We start from the raw sequence: 22,714 nt of genomic DNA, 5'->3' as shown, positions 1-22,714 counted from the left end.
GTATTCAAAACTGGCTATGTAATAGTTTGCATTAAATAAATGAACAAAGTAAAATATGAACAATGTTTGATGAGACAACTACAAGATGTGTGAAACATGAAAAGTAATACCAGTACCAGTTAAAAGAACGCCCTAAGTATTGAAACTACAGTCTATATGGAATACATAGACAACTTCGATAAAACAGTAGAACGAATGCAGGAAAATGAGAATATGTAGGAACAGACAGTGTGGGAAGTAATGAATAACAGAAATTATTATGTAAAGTTTAGAAGAGGGGAAGTTTTGAGCTGTGTCTGGTCATTTAAGGATTAGATCTGGACTGTGAGCAAGATGTTTGTTAATTTCCAGGAGTTCCAGCAGGTTGAATTTATGGCCTTTGTTTGCTACATGGGGCACTGGCTGGTAGTTGTTACCCTCACTCAGTACGTGCTCAGCAAATGCGGAGTCAGAATTCTGCAACCTCCAGCTGCGTTCATGTTCAGCCAGCCTAGTTGCAATGTCTCTACCTTGACTGACTGATGTAAAATTTGTCACAATCAGAACATGTGATTTTGTATACCCCACTGTTGGCTAATAACTGGATCTTATCTTTGCTATTAAAAACACACTGGCTGACGTGTTCGTCACATAGTAGGAAAGCCTATACTTGCAGGCTTTCAGTGCTTTGGCAACAATCTTTCATACCTCGCCTGGAAATGGTAGTTTATACCATTTCTTGCTGACAGTGGCTGGGGAAGCAGGTGGGGCAAAGAAGAGGGGTATGATTTTCCGTTTTTGTTTCCTGTGCAAGATATGGTCAATAAGAACTGGACTGTAGTCATTGGTTGTGGCAATACATTTTATTGTATCTAACTCTGCTTTAAAATCGTCTCTGGACATGGGGATAGATATGAGACGGTGTACCATTGAGTGGAAAGCTGCATCTTTGTGAACTATGGGTGTTGTGAGCACGAAGGTATTACTCTGTCTGTAGTTATAGTTTTTCTATAAATTTTGAAATAATATGTGAGTGTACTGATGTCAGTGGTGATATCTAAGAACTTTATGGATTTGTTGCCACTCTCCATTGTGAACTGAATAGTTTTATGTTGACTGTTTACGTTTTTCAAAAATGTGTTGAGTTCTCTTGTAGCACCAGTCCACATACACAGGATATCAAAATACATATCTAAACCAGTATTTAATATTTGCTCTCAAAGGTTCTGTTTTTAGAAAATTTTGTTCAAAATTGACACAAATATTTCAACCAGCAGTGGACTAAGAGGGGAACCCCTCTTGTAGTTGTCTCATCAAATATTGTTCATATTTTACTTTGTTCATTTATTTAATGCAACTGTTACATAGCCACTGTTTTGAATACAATGTTAATGTTAAAATACAGTACCACCACACTCTCAAAGATTGCATTTACTGTATGTTCCCCCGAACGCCTCCCTTTTCCTGCATTTATTTATTTCTGTTTACCTTATTGATATAGCTTAAGTTCCTTATGTATTCTGTAGTTACATTGATAATTGTTTCTACTATTAATTGGTTTGTATATCACTCTCCGAGTTTTATACCTCTTGATGTAGCCTTGTCAAGAACTAATTTTATTTTATTTTAGTAGTTTTGTTTGTTAATAGAAACTGTTATGTAGGCATTCTGTTTCTACACTCCTGGAAATGGAAAAAAGAACACATTGACACCGGTGTGTCAGACCCACCATACTTGCTCCGGACACTGCGAGAGGGCTGTACAAGCAATGATCACACGCACGGCACAGCGGACACACCAGGAACCGCGGTGTTGGCCGTCGAATGGCGCTAGCTGCGCAGCATTTGTGCACCGCCGCCGTCAGTGTCCAGCCAGTTTGCCGTGGCATACGGAGCTCCATCGCAGTCTTTAACACTGGTAGCATGCCGCGACAGCGTGGACGTGAACCGTATGTGCAGTTGACGGACTTTGAGCGAGGGCGTATAGTGGGCATGCGGGAGGCCGGGTGGACGTACCGCCGAATTGCTCAACACGTGGGGCGTGAGGTCTCCACAGTACATCGATGTTGTCGCCAGTGGTCGGCGGAAGGTGCACGTGCCCATCGACCTGGGACCGGACCGCAGCGACGCACGGATGCACGCCAAGACTGTAGGATCCTACGCAGTGCCGTAGGGGACCGCACCGCCACTTCCCAGCAAATTAGGGACACTGTTGCTCCTGGGGTATCGGCGAGGACCATTCGCAACCGTCTCCATGAAGCTGGGCTACGGTCCCGCACACCGTTAGGCCGTCTTCCGCTCACGCCCCAACATCGTGCAGCCCGCCTCCAGTGGTGTCGCGACAGGCGTGAATGGAGGGACGAAAGGAGACGTGTCGTCTTCAGCGATGAGAGTCGCTTCTGCCTTGGTGCCAATGATGGTCGTATGCGTGTTTGGCGCCGTGCAGGTGAGCGCCACAATCAGGACTGCATACGACCGAGGCACACAGGGCCAACACCCGGCATCATGGTGTGGGGAGCGATCTCCTGCACTGGCCGTACACCACTGGTGATCGTCGAGGGGACACTGAATAGTGCACGGTACATCCAAACCGTCATCGAACCCATCGTTCTACCATTCCTAGACCGGCAAGGGAACTTGCTGTTCCAACAGGACAATGCACGTCCGCATGTATCCCGTGCCACCCAACGTGCTCTAGAAGGTGTAAGTCAACTACCCTGGCCAGCAAGATCTCCGGATCTGTCCCCCATTGAGCATGTTTGGGACTGGATGAAGCGCCGTCTCACACGGTCTGCACGTCCAGCACGAACGCTGGTCCAACTGAGGCGCCAGGTGGAAATGGCATGGCAAGCCGTTCCACAGGACTACATCCAGCATCTCTAGGATCGTCTCCATGGGAGAATAGCAGCCTGCATTGCTGCGAAAGGTGGATATACACTGTACTAGTGCCGACATTGTGCATGCTCTGTTGCCTGTGTCTATGTGCCTGTGGTTCTGTCAGTGTGATCATGTGATGTATCTGACCCCAGGAATGTGTCAATAAAGTTTCCCCTTCCTGGGACAATGAATTCACGGTGTTCTTATTTCAATTTCCAGGAGTGTATTTTTGTTAAAGTAGTTCCTGTGTACTCCATTTTTATTTATTTAGTGATCAAATTTTTTACTTTTTCAATACATTACCACCACGCTGTCAAAGATGTTACTTTCTGTATGTTTCTGCTTCAGTCAAGACGCCTTACTTCTCTTCCAATGTTGTTTGCAAACATTGTAACTTCTTTGGTACCAATACTTAGTAAAGTCTGAAGATGGCCTTGTAAGCCGAAAACCAGTTAATACAATGAAAGTAATATTGTAGAACAAAAGCAAACTGGTGGAGCAAAATTATTTCTTCTTGTTTAAGACCCGTACGGATTTCGGTGAAGTTTCACTTTCGTTAGTGAATTGATTTATTTTCCTAGTATCAAATTCTGAGCTCGAAATCAGTATGTGATACTTAGAAAATAAATGAACCCACTGACTATGGTAGAACTTCGCTGAAACATGTTTGAGTTCTAAACAAGACGAATTTGTGTTTACTCAAGCAGAACCGTTTAAGATATTTACTAGGAAGCAAACATGGACAAAAATGTGACCTTCAATGACGAGATGAACTTCTTGTTTGCTTGGTTTTTTTTCCACTACACACAAAAACACGTCATCCACACTACATTACATTTTAAAAACCAAATTGCGACATGACAACGCTAACAAGTAGAGCCTTCAGGCAGGAAAATTGATTGTGAAAAGCGAAATCCGCTAGCCAAATCCTGATTTTCAGGGCTGATATTAGAGTGTTTGATGACCACACGGTAACGCTATTGGAAATAATCGTCTGTGGATGTTGCAGTTCTTATTTCCGTGCTTTATAAGGAAACTGCAGAGGGATTCCGGCAAGACACCTTCGTAGTTCCGTTTTCACCCACACATATTTTAGCACTTTTTGTGCCATCTTCACTGGGTTTGTTTATTTTCGTTCTGCAAAATTATTGTGTGTTAACCTTTAAAAAAACTTGTTACAGAATATTAACATTTGTAAAATGAGCGTCTGTCAAATATTTTTTATATTTTTGACAATGTGGAAAAATATGTGAGAATAATCGCTCATTTTACAAATGCAAATTTTTGTACCGAGAGGTTGTTTAAATGTTAACATGTAACAATTTTGCAGAAGGAAAAATAAAAAAAACAAACCCAGTGAAGATGGCACAGCAGGTGCTGAAATATGTGTGAGTCAAAACGAAACTACGAAGGTGTCTTGCATAAGGCGGAATTGCTCTCCAACCTTATTGGAAATTTTTCTTATTTATTGCAGTTTTAATATTTGTTACGTATATCTACAAGATCGGCAGAACTTGTTGCTTGATGTCTTACTGCATGATGTTATTGATAAGAAAGTTTTGTGATCTCTCTGGTTTTCTAGGCGTGATTGATTGATGATGTTCTTCCGGATATTCAACCGAGCTGTTATTTGAGTTTGAAGCATGAAATAGAAATAACAACTCGACTGAATATCCAGACCCACGCCATTTAAAAATGTCGTGTTCAGGATTGGGTTTCTAATAATAATAGTAAGATACTGTATTAATGGCACTTATCAGCTTAAAATAGAGAAAATTACTATCTAAAAGAAAGGTTAGTGTGTAGTTAATATTTAGCTCTAAGGTGCAGAAGAAGGTTAAGGACAAAGAGGACAGTTATGGAGAAGACCATTCACATGGTCTGGAATGGGGTCAGTATGTGTTACAGTTGCACTTCTGTTCTAGAAATCACATGTCTCGGTGCCAGGACATCGGGATTGTTTACGGAAGACTTACATATTACACTTTTACACTTCAGGAATCCCCCCCCCCCCCCCCTTGATCCTCACTGCCTCACCCCTCTTGTCGCTATGGGGAAATCGTCTTACGAAGAGCCTGTCTTGGGTGGCCATGAAAAATATAGTAAAGGTAAGCCCACTGAACAAGCAACATAGTGACCGCTTTCGAGCAGTATGGGAAATGTTCAACCGGCCGGCCGAAGTGGCCGTGCGGTTATAGGCGCTGCAGTCTGGAACCGCGAGACCACTACGGTCGCAGGTTCGAATCCTGCCTCGGGCATGGATGTGTGTGATGTCCTTAGGTTAGTTAGGTTTAACTAGTTCTAAGTTCTAGGGGACTAATGACCTCAGCAGTTGAGTCCCATAGTGCTCAGAGCCATTTGAACCAAATGTTCAACCGCACAGGAATTGTTGCTGTTTGTGAATGCAAGTCCATGTCAACTAGTTTCTGAAGGGACACTGCGAGGGAAACGGGAAGCAATGGATGTTTGGAGCCAAGTACATCGCAAAAGGCCGTTGGCCTCCATCGTCGCACAAACCAGCACATCTTCGATGCGCTAAGCAATACAGATAGTGGACAGTAGGCATCTAGTGTGGTCGGGGTCTTCGTGCTTTCAAATGATGCAGGCGCCTACTGCACTGACGGCCCAATGCGGCGTTTAAATCTGTGTGTGGAAGGCACAGTTCCGGCCGGAGTGGGTTATCTGACGATTTGGAGATGTGTTTCGGAACATCACGTGGGCGCACTCCATCATATTACCGTGAACGCGAAACAGGATATGAATGTAAAATTTTCGATGAGCGAGTGTCTCTCTTTCGCCTACATCTCGACGACGAGAACGCCGTGGACAACCCCGTCTTCGAAGATGACCGCAGACGAGTTGGCAGTGCAGCGCACATACGTTGCCGGTTTGACGAGGATTGAGGCTCCCTCTCGCACCTAGACTGTCCCACTGAATCACCTGGCCTCGATCCCGTCGGAAGTGTCCGGGACTATTTGGAGCAGCGTGTGAAGCCTAGCAGTTAAGATCTGCGCGTGGTAACTTTGGGGATCTAATCGTCAGTGAATGGCTTCAGCTGGATGTGACATCCCTGAAGAAATTTGTGGATTGTCTACATTGCATAATTGTGGCCAGTATAGAAGCTAAAGGCGGTGTCAGCTGAGTGGTGACTAATTATTTGCGCGGGTTACTTAAACGAGAGTGGCAGAACGTGTCGGTGTGGCGCGAGAGTGAGAGTGGCGCGCGGCCAGGCGGCTGCTGGCTGGGGCATGTCGGGGGCGGCGCGTTTCGCCGCGCTGCTCTTCGCGCGGCGTAAAACCGCTTTACGGCCGCGGGCTTTCTTCTGGCCGCAGCGGCGGCGCTCTAATCGGCGAACCCGGCCCCGTAAATCAACGCGCCGAGGCGAGGCGAGGCGAGGCGAGGCGCTTGGCCACCGGCCGGTGTCGACGCGCCGGAGGCTGGAATTCTGCGCGCCCGCGTGTGCGTGTCCCCCGCGGCGGCCCGGCCGCCAATTAACGTGGCCGAGGGCCATCGCGCACGGGCCGCGCTGATTGGATGGATGGCCCGCCGGCCGCTATCAGTGGGCAGCGGCGGCCTTTTTGTGGCGGCGCGGTGGCCGTCGCGCGCGCGGGGCGGGCCGCGCTTCTATTTTATTGTTCGTCCGCCGGAGCGGGGCGCATCACAAAAGGCCGAAGCGGGTTATGCGTCTTGCGTGCGTGCTACATTAATATCGTGTCGGCTTCTTTTAATCTGGCCCTCACCGTCGTCCTCCTGCCCCCTCCCCTGCTCCCCATGTCGCTTCTCTCGTCGCTTTTTATACCTCTCTCTCTCTCTCTCTCTCTCTCTCTCTTTCTCTTTCTCTGTGCGCACCACTCTCTGGCAGGCGGCCTGGCTTGATACTTTCTTATCCTCGTTTTATTTTTGTTTTCCCGCGGTTTTGCTTTATCGTCCCCCTCCCCTTATCTCAGCCCTTCTCTGTCGACTCTTTACCCCCCAAGCCCCTGCCCTAGCCTCGCAACACGTAACTCCTACGTACCACCCGGCGCACACGCACACAGCACAGAGGAGCGAAGCGTGTGTGCAGTCACGCGACCTAGTTCTCTGCGGGGGGCGCTTCCCTCGATGCGACCGGCCGAGTCGTAAATCACGCTTCGCTCATCGCGCTGTATAATGTGGCATAAATAAAGCTGTGTCTGGCAATAACACCGCGACTTTCAATACTCCCCAACCCTCCCTCGATAAAGGGGCAGATGGAGTTGTACACCGACGTTACCGAGGTATAAAGGGACGCCGCCGCAACTATTCGGGTCAGGTACAAAACTTGGTCCCCACATCCTCTGCAGGCGCGTATCCACGGTGAAAGGGGGGGGGGGGGGGAGAATCTTGTGGACCATAAACACCGAAACGTGTATTTACATGAATTACCAAATTTCACAGCTAACTTTTGGAGAATAAAGCAGGATGAAAACTCAAAAAAATGGTTCAAATGGCTCTGAGCACTATGGGACTTAACATCCATGGTCATCAGTCCCCTAGAACTTAGAACTACTTAAACCTAACTAACCTAAGGACAGCACACAACACCCAGCCATCACGAGGCAGAGAAAATCCCTGACCCCGCCGGGAATCGAACCCGGGAACCCGGGCGTGGGAAGCGAGAACGCTACCGCACGACCACGAGATGCGGGCGATGAAAACTCAGAGTCTCAAAACTGGCGTGGTATTCTATAAATCTTGAACGTGCTTACCACGTAACCAGTAACACCAGCCCAGGTAAAGCCACACATTGACATGTTCACTTACTTGCTGTCGACAACAGATATGGCACTTCAAAGCTAGTACCACCAAACCACAGACACTCGTGCAAGGGAAGACAGGAAGGGAAAGACCCTCCACCAAGAAGGAAAGAAATAATAGTAGAGAGGCTGGCTGTCAAAGCGTATCGGGGGGGGGGGGGGGACGGAAAAAACTAATGTTCTCCTCATTTACACGCTCGCGTAGCTACAGTGTGCAGACATACGTTCACAGGCGTAGTGCTCCGTGAAAAGCTGATAACGGCGAGTGCACAGTTCGATTTTTTTTTTCGGGTCTTGCTATTACGTTGTGAATCTAGTTAGAGTTTGTTAGCATTATAGTTCTTAAATCAAATGCATTTACACATGCACTTCTGAGATTTTCGAAACAATGCCTTTGATACTGCTCTATTCGTGATTTTCTGAATTACAATGTCTGACACATACGGTAAAGTGATGTAGTAAGCACTGATGTAAAGAAATTATTATTGTTGTCTTAAATCATTTAATATATTTTGTTGTTATTATCATTAAAATCGGAGGCATCAGTTTTACGCTTAACGACAAGTTATATTTGTTGTGTGTGTGTGTGTGTGTGTGTGTGTGTGTGTGTGTGTGTGTGTGTGGCTGCGTGTTGCCCTCGTGTCACGCAAGTTACACATTGTTGGACAGTACGGCACTAAATGGGGGACGGCATGGCTAACGAGTTAAGTTGGTAGGACTTCATATACGGTCTATCATCTGCGCTCTTTATAATTACTTTTCGACTGTATAACCGTCAATTCGAGGGACACTTGAAATTTATGCTGATGATACGAATTAGAAACCTTTTTGTATGTTATTCAGTCCTCATCAGCAATGAAACCTATGTGAGAGCTTCTCTATTTTGGGCTTGTTCACGAATCGAAGTGATTTGAGTACCAGGTGGTCTCTTGGGCGATAGCGTATAGCACTCACAGATTCGTATTAGTGAACTGATAAAGGAAGTGAATTCTCTCTTAAGACGAACCGGGAACTTGGCAACGGGCGTTGCCCGAAAATACAGTTTTTATATTTAGAGAAGGGTAGATGGAGCGACAGCGCCTGAGGTACACCCAGTGTACGTTTGGCACTGATTGGCTATAAAGATCTTATCCTGGTTTCTCACGTTACGAAAAATTACAGTCTTTATTCATCCCGCTACGTTAGGTAGCAGTAGGGCTCGGAATTTTGCGTTCGGATGCTCGATAGTTTAATTCCCTTTCATTTCAGGCTGTCGTATATCTCGATCTCCGTTCACGATTGTGCTAGTACTAAAGCAGCGAAGAGAACATGATTGTTCTCGGAAAAAGGATGAGACATTTCTTCGATGCATATACGCATATTGCCACAGATAGCGTTAAGGAATTTAGATTAGTAACGGGTTGTTACTACATTTAAAAGTAAACCTTTTTAAGCCTTCCAGAACAAGCGAGGAAATTTGGTTTGGAACCGAATTTCAGCGCTATAACTCTTATTTCGACAGGATGGTCGTAGCACAACCATTTCTTGCGGGGACCTAAATCGCACCAACTTCCAAACACGTCTTATCATGTGGTTCTACCGTTTTACTAACCACTCCTGAACGGTCTTCCAAGGGAAAATGTCATCGAGCCTTGGGTCCGGGGGCGTATTGATGTCTAACCATATGAAGCAATGATTCCTATCTATACAGCTAGTTCGCATCCACTCACTGGAGGGATATTTTGTTACCTCTATGGCTGTGTGTGTTAAAATTATTTTTTGTCATCAACATATGTACTTAATTATCTTATTGAAGTGCCATTTAACTGCATAGTTAGGTTTGTGGCAAGAGAAGCCTACCTTTGAACAGCAGGTGCGCAGTCTTTGTGATGCTGCTTTTAAATTAGTTGTCCTCGTACCATTGCTATACACGCGCAAGTATCTATTTGCACTCTTCTCCAATTGCACTTTAGAGTTAGCAGACATTATAGTGAGAGTGCTAACCGCATAGGCAAATTTCTCGTTAACTGTACTCGCATCATTAGTAATTCCAAGAAAGATTCTCTCGTTAGGTCCCAGAGTGCAGATCCACGTATTGACAGGATAGATTTGGGTTATGTTCTTGACCAACGAATTCCGTCCGTAACTATGCGACTTCTGCAGTATATTGTTAATAGCTGTCGATAAAATGATTTATGAACTCGGAGGTCTTTAAGACGAGCGAACATTGCAGGCCATCACAGATTATCAAATGCGCCTGCGAGGTTCATCATAACTAGCATCGCATAGTTCAGAGTTGTCTGAACTAAAATATCCAAGACCCACTTGATAGCATTATCAGTTGATTTCAAACACGAATTTCGGCAAAGTAAGTCATCCAAACATGCGAGAAAGGGGGTGTCTTGGGACGAGAGGACTACGCATGGTGTCTATGGTGCCGTCGGCCGCAGGGCTTCAGCGGCGACAGGCGGGAGCAGCTGTCTGTGGATCGCGGCGCGGGCCTTCCGGACGAAACAAAAGCGGCGCGGCCCGGAATGCACGAGGTGGCCCAATATCTGCGCCGTAAATCTGCCCCCGGCCGCTCGGTTTTTGTTCCGCCGGGCCAAGACGGTGTTTGACGCTGGACGCCATTGTCGCCGCCGCATCCGCTGGGCGGAAAGAAACGGCACGTTTTCTGGAACCTGCCGAAATGCGGCCAGGTGGTGCCTGGCTGCCCGTGGACTCGCTCGCTGCCACCGCATTCATAATGAAACGCCGGGCTGCCGTCCCGTATTAAATTACACCACGCAAGGGCTCTGCTCCGCTCGCTCGCGAAAAAACTCTTCCGTTCGATAGACCTTCAACCTGATGTCGATGTAGTCGAATTCATTGAATAATTACGTAGTTTGAGCCCACTCATTTAATTAGAAATGCGCAATGCACGTAAAATGATCTGTGGAGTTGGTAAAATGGTTGAAACACTAGACTCGGAGTGACACTGAGTGATCGACTGAGATGGTGCAGTCCTAAGACACTGGAACTCTTATTGGAGAGTGGCTTACAGTATTCCGTCCTGCTGGAGGGATGTGGGTTTCCCCCTTCGGGTTAAGCGTGTTTCAGATCCCGGAAGACCATAGTTGTTTACATTGTCTGGGATTACTGTAAATTGCCTTAGAGCTTAACTGAATACCGAGAGGGTTTTTTTCGTCGACGTGACGGTCGAGTTTTTCCATCATCCTTTTGCACCTGAATCGATACTCGCTCTCTAATTTACTTTTTCACCGACGTGATGGTTAGCTGTGACCATCTTCGCGTCAGGTATAAAAGTTTCGACTCGATTCCTCACGATTGGTCCCGATATTAACGCATAATTCATAATTTGTTCCCATGAAAAAACTGTCTTGATGATGAATTATGAAAAATTCGAAACCGGTAACGGTATTTTTTAAATAAAGTAGCCTAAAACCGATTTGTGGCTGTGTGTTGTACACCATCAACAGTTTATAGCGCTGCTTACCCAGTCTGGTAAATCGTTGATGCACGTAGATAACATCAGATGTTCTGGTGGGTTTCTTAGAGGTGCCGACGACGTTGCTTTTGTTTCTGTTGGAAATTTTCCGTCCATTATAACGTTCTGAGCTCTATTAGCCAAACGATTATCGAGCCATTCAGATATTTATGTATGATCACGTCGTGGTTTTATGTAATTAGTGAATCGGAAGGATTAGCTGTTATAAAAACCTCAGTCTTTTCGTCAACCACTTTCCATTTAACTGGAGGTGAAATAGTGAGGGTGATCTTAATTGAGAACGTTTAGTAGGGGGAAATACAATTGCTACATTGGCCTAACAAACAACGAAAAGCTTCCGAAAATTTCCGTCAAGCTTCAGAGCATGTTAAATATATTAAAGAGGAGTTCAACGTTATAAAATGTAAGAATGTTTTACGATTTGTTTTTTAAAGTGGATGAGGCAGGAGCGTTTACAAATGAACCAGAAACAATGAGAGAACATTCGGGAGGACGACGGTTCAATCCCGCGTCCGGCCATCCTGATTTAGGTTTTCAGTGATTTCCCTAAATCGCTCTTGGCAAATGCCGGGATGGTTCCTTTGCAGGGCCACGGCCGTCTTCCTTCCCCGTCCTTCCCTAATCCGATGGGACCGATGACCTCGCTGACTGGTCTCCTTCCCCAAACAACCAACCAATCAATGAGAGAAAGGTTGAGGATCTGTGTATAATGTAGCAAAAATTACTGAATTAGAAATTTAATTCTAGAAGAAAATCTTTATGAGAATAAACAAAGAGATTCCACAAAGCACAGAGTCATACGATGGTTTGATAGTAAATACTTCACATACTCGCATGGAAGGGAAGGAATGTTAACAGGTCAATTCCGAAAAAATTAAGTTTTTATAGAGGGCGAGACGAATCAGTTTGATAAGAATAACTAAAACGAAAAGTTACAAACGTATGGAAATAAATCTGAGAGACAGTTGGCATGTGTGATATGCTTCCTTGTTGCGGAGGACACTGCGCCTGACTGGAAAACTTGAACTTGATAATACCGGGAAGATATATAAGGAGAGGGGAGTGGCTGGTGCTCCGAAAAATCTTGGACCCACAGCTGAAAGATGGTGAGAACAGAGTCGATCGTAACTGACAAAAGGCACGACGTATCTGATGTGGATAAGGAGGAATAACAGTTTGATTTCAATTACAGAGGGAGGAGAGTGACGGAATTTAAGACAACGGTCTTCCGGTGTTTCACGCAAAGGAAACAGAGCCACAATTATTTCAGGACGTGAAAACTGATCGTTCCAGTTAGTGATAAAAGGGAGTTTTAGAGTGGGCGGGATAAGTTTAAACAAGATGTCGAAGAGTCCAGGAGGTTCACACAAGACAAAGGAAAAATTAGTGAAAAGTATAGAAGCATTGACAAAGGAATCGTCTTAACTAGTACGCAGCGATGACTTAACCGGAAATACAACAATAATTTACGTGAGAACCGTTATTTTACATAAAAAATAGGGTTGGATTTTGTTTGCGGAACACCACAAATGATTTTTGCGGCATAATTTCAAAGGTAACGCAAATATAAGAATCAAGAGAGTTCTAACATGCAGACCTGTTAGTCCGAAGAAAAATGTTTTTTTTAGTATGTCCTGTTTATTGAAATATGAAGAGAAAGTAGGTAATCCTGGAACTTTTCCATAGCATATCCTTGGCAACATCCACACTTTTCGCTATTGTTTCTAAGAAAGGAAGGAAGGCAAAAAGTTTAACGTTCTTTCGGCAGCGATATCTGTAGAGACGGAACAGGATTTCGGATTGAGTAAGGGTAGAGAATGAAATCGGCATCGTTCTTACATAAGAACCATCCTGGCATTTATCTCAGGCGATACAGGAAAATAGCGGAAAAGCTAAGTCTGGATGGCCGCAACGGGGATCCGAACCTCCGTAAGAGGTTTTTTTTTTTTTTTTTTTTTTTTTTTCTTTCGAATAACCCATTTGGAGGGTACGATGAATCAACTTTGGCTACTCTTCATTGTATTAGATTTCTTCAGTTTCCAAATTTCCTTCATCCTTTTAGAGTGTTGTTCCCTTTCTTCTTGAGTCCACTTTCGTCTAGTTATTTTCTTTCTCTCCTGAAATTCTGCCTTTTGAACTGCCTTTCTGAATGTGTTCTGCTTTCTATTGTGTCTATTGTAACTCCAGCATTTTCAATGTCCTTTTCAGTCTCTATGAACCATGGTGGCTTGGATTTGTAGCTATTGAGTAATGTGAATATCTGCTTGGTTAGTCTGTTGTTATTCATTCTGTATATATGTCCAAAAAACTGTAGTCTCCTCTTCCTCATTACATCAGTTAGTTTCTCCGTTTTCAGATATAGCTCTCTGTTTGGTCTTAACCTGTGTTCAGCATTATCGTTTCTTTTAGCTCCCAGTATTTTCCTTAAAATTCTTCTTTCGACCTTCTCTAGTTTCTCAAGATCTCCATTTCTTGTTAGTTTAAGTGTTTCTGCCGCACAGAGGGCTTCCGGTCTGGCCACTGTTTGGTAGTGTCTTAGTTTCGTGTTCCAGGACAAGGATTTTTTATTATAAACGTTTTTGGTCATATGAAACACTCTTTCCATTTTGTGCACTCTAGTTTCTATTGCTATCTTTTCTTTGGCATTGTATGTAATCCACTCTCCTAGGTATTTAAAGGAATCTGTTTTGTGTATTGTGTTGTTGTCAACTGCAATATTTTGAGGAGCATCACTGATGTTTGCCATGAACTTTGTTTTTTCAAAGGATATTTGTAGTCCTACTTTGGCTGCTTGTTTTTGTAGTTCTCGTATTTGTTCTTGGGCATTGTCTAGTGAATCTGTTTGGATTTCTCCCCAGTTGAATCCTTTTAGTATTGATGGCCTTCCTCCATTCTCGAACTACCTTCTCCAAGACACAATTGAAAAGCAGAGGTGACAGACCATCTCCCTGTCGAACACCTGACTTTATTTCAAACGATTTTGAGAGCTCTCCCCTAAATTTTACTTTCGATTTTGTATTTGTCAAAGTACCTTTAATTATTGCAGTTCTTTTAAGATTTTTTGAGCTGGTGTTGAACACCAGGTAAAGTCTCCAACACAGAAATACCACCAGCGTTCTTCACTTCTGTGTGCTATATTCAGAGGTTGTACCACACCAGTAAGTGTGACAATTAACATGTTCGTCCCACATTGTCTGCCGTGATGGAGCCGTCAGACAGATATTAACACATCAGCGGACAGGGCTGTGGGAGGCTGCTCGCCGCCATAATACGACACAATGACAGGCTGTTCGCTTGCTAAACCGCGACCCCACCCATCCAGCTGTCCGCCGTTCATTGTGACTGCAACAAAGCACGCTCACGGATAGGAAAGCCGCGGTTGAATAAGAAAAATATCTGGCGATCTCGTATGACAGGGAACTAAGAGTGATGGACTTGTGCCCACCAGCTTTTGCCTACAACAGTGATTCACTTTACGGCAGAAAAAAAGCTGCACAAAACCTCTGAATGCTTGCGAGAACACTGACATGCAGTAAGGAATCTAGTAGACTTTGTCACTGATAAAAGCACACAAATCAGAAAACGTTCTTTGATTTGCACATCTAGATAATATGTATTCATTGAAACTATACGGCGTTGTGGCAGTCGGTTCACAAGTACACAGGCAAATCAGTAACGAAGTATCTATCCGTTGCTCTGGTTGCTAATAATTTTTAAACTAAAGTTCACCGCTAGCACAAGAAAAAGTCGAGATTTAACGATTATCGATATCCACATGACATGCAAAATCTGCCACTGAGATAAATTCTACGTATTTTTGTTATTTGAAAAAAAAAAAACCACTAAAAACTCATAGTTCATGATAAATACAGTCTAGCTAGACCATAGAAATCTCCGTACATACTCCGCAGGCCACCGTGCGATGCGAGTACGAGGGTGCTGATCGAACATACCGATAACAAATCTAGCAACACGCCTCTGAACTCCTTCGATGTCTTCTTTTAATCCGACCTGATGGGGTTTCCAAGAACTCGAGCAGTACTCGAGAATGTGTCGCACTAGCGTTCTATACGCCTTTTCATTTATACATGGGCTACACTTTCCCAAAATTTTCCCAATAAAACGAAGTCCAGCATCTGCCTTCTTTGCTGCCAACCTGGCTAGCTCTTTCCATTTCATATCCCTTTGCAACATTACGCCCAGCTATGTAATCGATGTGACTGTGTCAGGCAGCACTCTATTAATGCTGTATTTGAACATCACAGGATTGTTTTTCTTACTCGTGCGTATTAACATACATTTTTCTAAATTTAGAGCAAGCTTCCATTCATCACACCAGCTAGAAATCTTGTGCAAGTCATCTTGTATCTTCCTCCCGTCACTCAACGGTGACACCTTTCCGTACACCACGGCCTCGTCAGCAAACAGCCCTAAATTGCTGCTCCCCCTATTCGTCAGGTCATTTACGTATATAGAAGATAACAGCTGTCCTCTCACACTTTCGTGGGGCACTCCTGGCGATACACTCGTATCTGACGAGACAACCTACTGGGTTTTGTTACTTAAGAAGTCTTCAGACCTTTCACAAATCTGGAAACTAATCTGTATGCTCTGACCTTGGTTAAGAATCGGCAGTGGACACCGTGTTAAATGCTTTCAGGAAATCTAGGAAAATGAAATTCATCTGTTGCCCTCCATCCATGGTTCGTAGAATATCATGTTAGAGAAGCGCAAGCTGAGTTTCGCACGAGCGATGTTTTCTAAATCCGTACTGATTTGTGCACAGAAGGTTGTCATAATGGTTCAAATGGCTCTGAGCACTATGGGACTTGACATCTGTGGTCATCAGTCCCCTAGACTTAGAACTACTTAAACGTAACTAACCGAAGGACATCACACACATCCATGCCCGAGGCAGGATTCGAACCTGCGACCGTAGCAGGCGCGTGGTTCCGGACTGAAGCGCCTAGAACCGCTCGGCCACCGCGACCGGCAAACTCCTTCCTCAAATAGATGTCAGTGATTCCATAATTCAGCTGGTTACTTCTTTTTCCTTTCTTGTGTATTGGTGTGATTTGTGCAACTTTCCAATATTTTGACGATGGAGCGGTTGTATAAGATTGCTACAAATGGAGCTAATTCATCACCCTACTCCGTAAGGTAGCTAATTAGTAGATAGTCTGGACTGGAAGACTTAACTTTAAGTGACTTAAGTTTTTTCGCTTCACCAAGGGTATCTACTTCAAAATTTCTCATGTCGCGTTCTGTTCTTGATTCTAATTCTGAAATATTTCCCGTATCTTCGTCGGTCTATTGCTGTCACACAGTAAGGCATCTGATTGTTTCTTGCCGCCTGTATATTTTACATACAACGTGAACGTTTCATGTATTTTCTGCCGCTTTTGAGACGGCGTTTCGTTGTGGAAACTACTAAAAGCGTCCCATAGAATTTCGAGAATTTGTAAACCGTCGCCAATCCTTAGGACTGTGGTGCTTGTTAATCTGATATGCTTTTTTGTTGCTTTTACAACAATATCCTGACTTGTTGCGTATACCACAGGCGATCAGCTACGTATATTATTATTATTATTATTATTATTATTATTATTTTTATTCGCGTGGTTTCGATGGTCATTTGACGTTATTACATAAAGGGTTAAATATACATAAAATACACAGTGTAAAAACAAACATAATATAAAAAACAAACTATCGAAAATTTTATAAACGCATATTTACGTAACTTAACCAATCTACAGATGTTGGTGCCACCAAATGCAGTTCACTGAGTCCACCAGGAAATTTTTATACGAAACACACAGGGGCTGCCCAGTTCGCACAGCGACCTCACAGTAGCACGTCGGAGCAGCCTTGAATCCTGTCATACAAATAGGCGAGACACCTTTCACGCCTTGTACGGAGTCGATTCGGAGCTGTCCTGGGACGATCAAAGCCTTTTACCTACGTTTTGTAGGACAGCAGTGAGGCGAACATTTGGTGGAGGAAATTTCTGCCAAACCTCTCTCCATTCTTGGCACACATGTAGAAATAAGGGCAGTGTCCTGACTGACTCATCATCGCCCAGCCCAAACTGCTAAGGATGGGAACTTGAAATTTTTAGTAGGGTGTTAAGCTTACGCTGTACGCGTCGTTTAAGAAGGGATTTTTCGAAATTTCTCTCCGAAGGGGGTGAAATATGGGATGAGAAACTTTTTGAAAATGTGTTGCTATTAAGGTAATTTTGAAGCTAGAACTAAGAAAATTGGTATTTGGTTTGTCAGTCAGAAATTAAGAAAAAGCGCTTCAGCCCTTTTGGAAAGTGAACCACTAAGGAAGTAAAATCGGGGGCAAAAGTTTTGTTGAAAATAAATCATTATTAAAAGACTACTAAAGCATTTTTAAAGCTATGTTTATGAAAATTGGTATTTGACTCCTCGATTCGAAATAAAAAAATATGTGTTTTAGTGTTTTTGAAATTCACCCCCTAGGGAAGTCTAACAGGGGAGGGAAAGTTTTAGTCTGATAGGGGATGGAAAGTTTTATGAAATTATTTCATTATGAAAGCATTTTAGAAAGAAATCTACGAAAATTTGTATTTGAGTCCTTTGTCAGAAATAATAAAAAAAAAACACGTGTCCACTATTTGTGGAAATTTAACACCTTAAGGGGTGAAATAGGGTATGAAAATTTGTAGGTAAATATTTCGCTACATTAAAAAAATTAAATCTAAATCTATGAAAGCTGGTATTTCATTTTTCGGTTAGACATAAAGAAATATGTGGTAGGGGATGAAAGATTATATGAAAATATCACCTCAAGAATCGCTATTTGGGCAGAAGTACATTCAGAAAAGGCTATGGTCTTCAGCATGAAAAGTTTAGAAGGTGTTCCAGTTTGTGAACAACATTAAAATTCTATTAATGAAAAGAAAAAGTAAATCTGTGCAGACCGTACAGTCTACGCAAGCGTAGCGGCGGTGCTGAACTAGTTTAAATACGAGACACATCTTGTAATTGTCCAAGGTGGATTTAAGTCTGTTGGCAGGTATATTCTATACCTGGTTATGCAGACGAGAGTTCTGATGTCCAACGCCCTTTTGGAACTCTTTTACAGTTGGTGCTTCTCATATAATTGATGGTGATACTATATTACATAATACAGTCAGGCATGGAAGTGGTGTTAATTTAGCAGTGCCGCCAATTACTCTCATTGCATAATTTAGGTTAGCATCACATTGCGTGCATGTGCATTGTTATTCCATACTGGAGCACAGTACTCTGCCGTAAAATAAACCAACTCCAATGTAGCATTTCGAAGAGTGTTTTAGTTTGTGCCCCGTTCTGACGCAGCTAGTTTTCTGATGGTATCAGTTCTGGTGGTGAGTTTGCTTTTTAGTGGTTCTTAAAAGTAAGGGCCCAGTCCAAAATGAACCCCAAGTGCTTTGTGTATGGGTTATCTTCCAGAGTAAGATTCTCAAATACCACATTTAATTTACTATTCGCCTCACGGTTATTAAGCTGGTAAAACATTTACCCCTGTTTTAGATGGGTCTGGATTCAATCTCCAGTTCTTGAAGTAATCACCCTTTGTGTGTAAATCTGTGGCCAAGGCTGTTTGGCACTCTTACAAGTTTCCTGCTTGATAAGCTAATGCTAGGTGATAAGCAAATTTGTTCTTTTTAGAGTCAGTGCTGGGCATATCGCCAGCATAAAGATTAAAAAGGGTTAGTCATAGCGCAGAACCTTGCGACAGCTCATAACTCGGCCTTCGCCATCTACTGCACTTTTGTCCAAGGTATACCTGGAATCGCCTGTTGCTATCCATTGGATCAACCAGTTTCTTGCGTAGTATGATTCCTGCAAATTTAAGTAGCAGGTCAGTGCTTCATAGGTTAAAATGGGGCCGTAAGATCAACAAGTGCTACAACGCGGTAGCCTGCTTCGATAAATGTTAATGTCAGTACCTGATAGTAGCAACTGCGATTCTTTCAAAAAGCAGCTTATTGGCGTGGACTTACTCTGTCTGTTAACCGTCGGATTCGATTTAGCAACGTCCTTTCTAGTCGTTTATAAACTACACTGCCGCGTGGGATAGCCGCGCGGTCTCAGGCGCCTTGGCACAGTTCGTGTGGATCTCCTCGTCCGAAGTTCGAGCCCTTCCTCGGCCTGGAGGTGTGTGTTGTCCTCAGCGTAAGTTAGATTAACTAGTGTGTGAGCCTAGGGCTGATGACCTCAGCAGTTTGGTCCCATAGGAAATGGCTCTGAGCACTATGGGACTCAACTTCTGAGGTCATTAGTCCCCTAGAACTTAGAACTAGTTAAACCTAACTAACCTAAGGACATCACACACATCCATGCCCGAGGCAGGATTCGAACCTGCGACCGTAGCGGTCTTGCGGTTCCAGATTGCAGCGCCTTTAACCGCACGGCCACTTCGGCCGGCGGTCCCATAGGAAGTTACCACGGATAAACTACACTAAGTAATGAAATAGGCTTGTAATGTGATGCTCCGTTGCCAGCAGCATGCAGCCGTTAATTTTGCAGTCCTTTTGTTGGCTATTTCCCAGTGCTCAGAACATCGTTATATAGTTGTAACAACAACTGCTTAGTTTTCCGGCCCGCTCTTCTTTTTAAAGGGAATCCCGGATATAAGCACACTTTCCAGAGCTTCCGCCAGCTCGTCAGTTGTGAACCTGAGCGAGAGCTATGGATAGGGTACTAGCTGAGAGCGTTTCAGTCATAAAATTGTCCTCATAAGTCTAGTGCGGTTTTTGTTCACAGCTGAATTATAATTATTCATCCTTATTTATTAACTTGGTATAAAACTGTCAATTGCCATCAACACTATTTCTTTGAATTCGCTCCACGTTTCGTCCACTCTTACATAGTTAGCTTGGAAAAATGGAGACTGTTTGTTAGAAAGCATCATGAGAATTTACATCTGCCTTTTTAGACAGATATAGCTTGCGTTTATTTTTGGTGGATTTGGATGTTACGTATTTAGTCACAATGACTTTGTGACCACTGTTCCTCTGTCCGTCATGAGACACTGTATTTGCTCAGGATTGTTTACACTCAAAGCTCGTGTATGTTATTGCAGCTATGTTGGGCACCTAAACTAATTTTTCAACAAACGTTTTATGGAACAGCAGCAGAATGAAATGTGTTTGTTAGTGTACTTCTTAAAAAATATCTCAGTAGATACACTGAAGTTGATTAAAACGGCTAAACATAAAGCTACAGATCCTTGGCACCAATATTGAAATTGTTTCTCGTAAATAATTGTATTCAGAATAATCACACGCACTGTAAACGTGTAAGAAACGGTATCGATTGTTCATTTTCTATCAACAGTAAACCATTCGTATTCAGTGAGGTGCTTTACATCTAAAATATCTTCGGCAGAAAAAAATAAGATTTCCTTGCAAAACTAATCATCTTCATGTTGACATTAATCTTAATTTCGTTATTCAACGCCTAATGAGACAACAGAAACAAGTGAATGTGTTACGAATAAATAACGAAGACTGTCATCAAGATACCTACTCGCTTTTCACGTAGATATTGGCCGGACAATTTTCTGAGTGCATTTTGACCGTTTAACAGGTATTTATCTTAGGGGTAACGGGCAGATAAGGATTAACGTCAGGTGTCCGTGTCACAAACAAGATCGTAAAAGCGAGACTTCAAAGGTAGGCAGACGCCGGCGCGAAAACCGTCGTGCGATCAAAAGTGTGTGGACTTTTCAGTCTCATCTGTAAACTACATGTACCAAGCCACCTATCCTATTATAAGGACTCATACTATGTAGCATTAACGAAGTGGTTTTGTATGTGGTAGCGGAATGGTAGTAAATGACACACCGATGTCTTATCCGAACTTGAGCCCTGTCTGTAATGACTTCGCCGCTAACGGAACGTTAAAGCCTGATCTTCCTTTTACAAGGTGGGCATAAAAAGGGACAACACTGAAGAGCAACATAGCGCTTACTTCTGTGACAGGCAGTGAAACTACTACAAGTGTACTACGCTGTTCAAAGAATGCGGAATCTATAAGATTTCCATACCTTGATTGTAGTCTGAATATCAAACTGGCAACAGAATCTGTTTAACGCGCTATAAAACTGTAGTAGTAGTAGTTGTTCCATTAATTGTAGGACTGGTTGGTTATATAGTCAGCCTGTTCTGCGAGCACCGCCAGTGTCTCGTAACAATTTGCTGTCTCCTGTGACTGTATTCTTTTATGTTCCGTAAATTGCCTACATGTCTGTCTAAGTGTAGTAAAATTACTGTCCACGACTATTGCAGATATTTCACATGCAAGAAGTTAAAAAACCTGAATAACTACTCCTTGTCCTAAAATACGACATATATTGTTGTTTCTGTATTTACTTGGCGTACTTCTGTAGTCTTTGGAAGCAGACCAGGATACGTATTTTGCCAAACCTTTTCAAAGACTTGTTCCTTTTCGCAGGTTGCATCTGTTGATGGCATAATCACAATAACAGTCTGCATAAAAATTTCAGCTTAACATGTATTGTGCTTGCAGTAGAGAACCTTAGTGTATTTGTAATCGTAATTTCCTAGAGAAAATGTCTGATCAAGCTATGCAGTTTCTTTTGAAAAACAGTACTCCTATAACACATTGTCAAATTAAGATGTCTCGCTATGACTTGCATTTTCTCCGTTTCCTCGCCGTGCAGAATCCATATCTACCCTCGTACTTCGGAAGTCACCGGATGGCCTGCGCGTACGACAGTCGAATCAGAATCCAAAGCGAGGTGGCGCAGTGGTCAGGATGCTGGACTCGCATTCTGGAGGACAGTGGTTCAGATCCCTGCCCAGCCATCGAGGTTTAGGTTTTTCGTGTTTTCGCCAGATCTATGAAGGAAAGTACTTGGATGGGTCCTTTGAGAGGACACAACCGAGGTACTTCCATCCTTCCCCAAGCAGAGCTTGTGCTCCATCTCTATTGACGTCATCGTCGACGGCATCCTACAGCGTAATCTTCGTTCCTTCGGTCGAATGAAGGTGCCTACTATCTACGGAACATGCTATAAACGCCGCATCCGTGGACGTTTCATGTTTTGCTTTACAACGGTTAATTATTGAAAGCGTCCTTTATAGCTTCCTGAAGATGGTATCTCATGTAACATGGGAAGACGTAAGGCAATATTGACTCAGCGACTTATCGAGGAAGATAGACTGAATCGTTTAAGGTAGATTGTATGAAGAAAAACCTACTTTTATGTCATTCGCAGATTTAGAAAAACAATATTGACTAGAATACTTTCTTTCAAATTCTGGAGGTGGCATAAAGTTAGTTACAACTTGTTCAGAAACCAGGGTGCACATTTAAAGTCAGCCATCTTGAAAGGGAGACGGTAGTTGAAAAAGGAGTGATTCAGGGTTGTGGCCTGTTTCTCATATTATTCAATTTGTAGATAAAGGAAGCAGTAAAGGAAGTCAAGTAGGAATATGGAAAAGAAACAACGAAGAAATAAAAACTTTTATGTTCGCCGAAGACATTGTAACACTGTCGGTGAGACGGCAAAGGTCAGTCGCGAAAGATCAGTTGGAGTGCAAAGTCTCTTAAAAA

The 22,714-nt window shown here is 43.3% G+C and overlaps 1 protein-coding gene across 1 annotated transcript in view; it reads left to right on the top strand.

Annotated features, from left to right (window-relative positions):
- The window catches only part of LOC124804992 (neurobeachin), a 1,009,542-nt gene that overhangs the window by 465,282 nt on the left and 521,546 nt on the right, over nt 1–22,714 (top strand). The window lies entirely within an intron of this gene.

The sequence above is a fragment of the Schistocerca piceifrons genome, chromosome 7 (genome assembly GCF_021461385.2).
Source record: "Schistocerca piceifrons isolate TAMUIC-IGC-003096 chromosome 7, iqSchPice1.1, whole genome shotgun sequence".
Classification (NCBI taxonomy): Eukaryota; Metazoa; Arthropoda; class Insecta; order Orthoptera; family Acrididae; genus Schistocerca; species Schistocerca piceifrons.
Note: the sequence above shows the minus strand (reverse complement) of the source record. Positions and strands in the feature narration are given on the sequence as shown.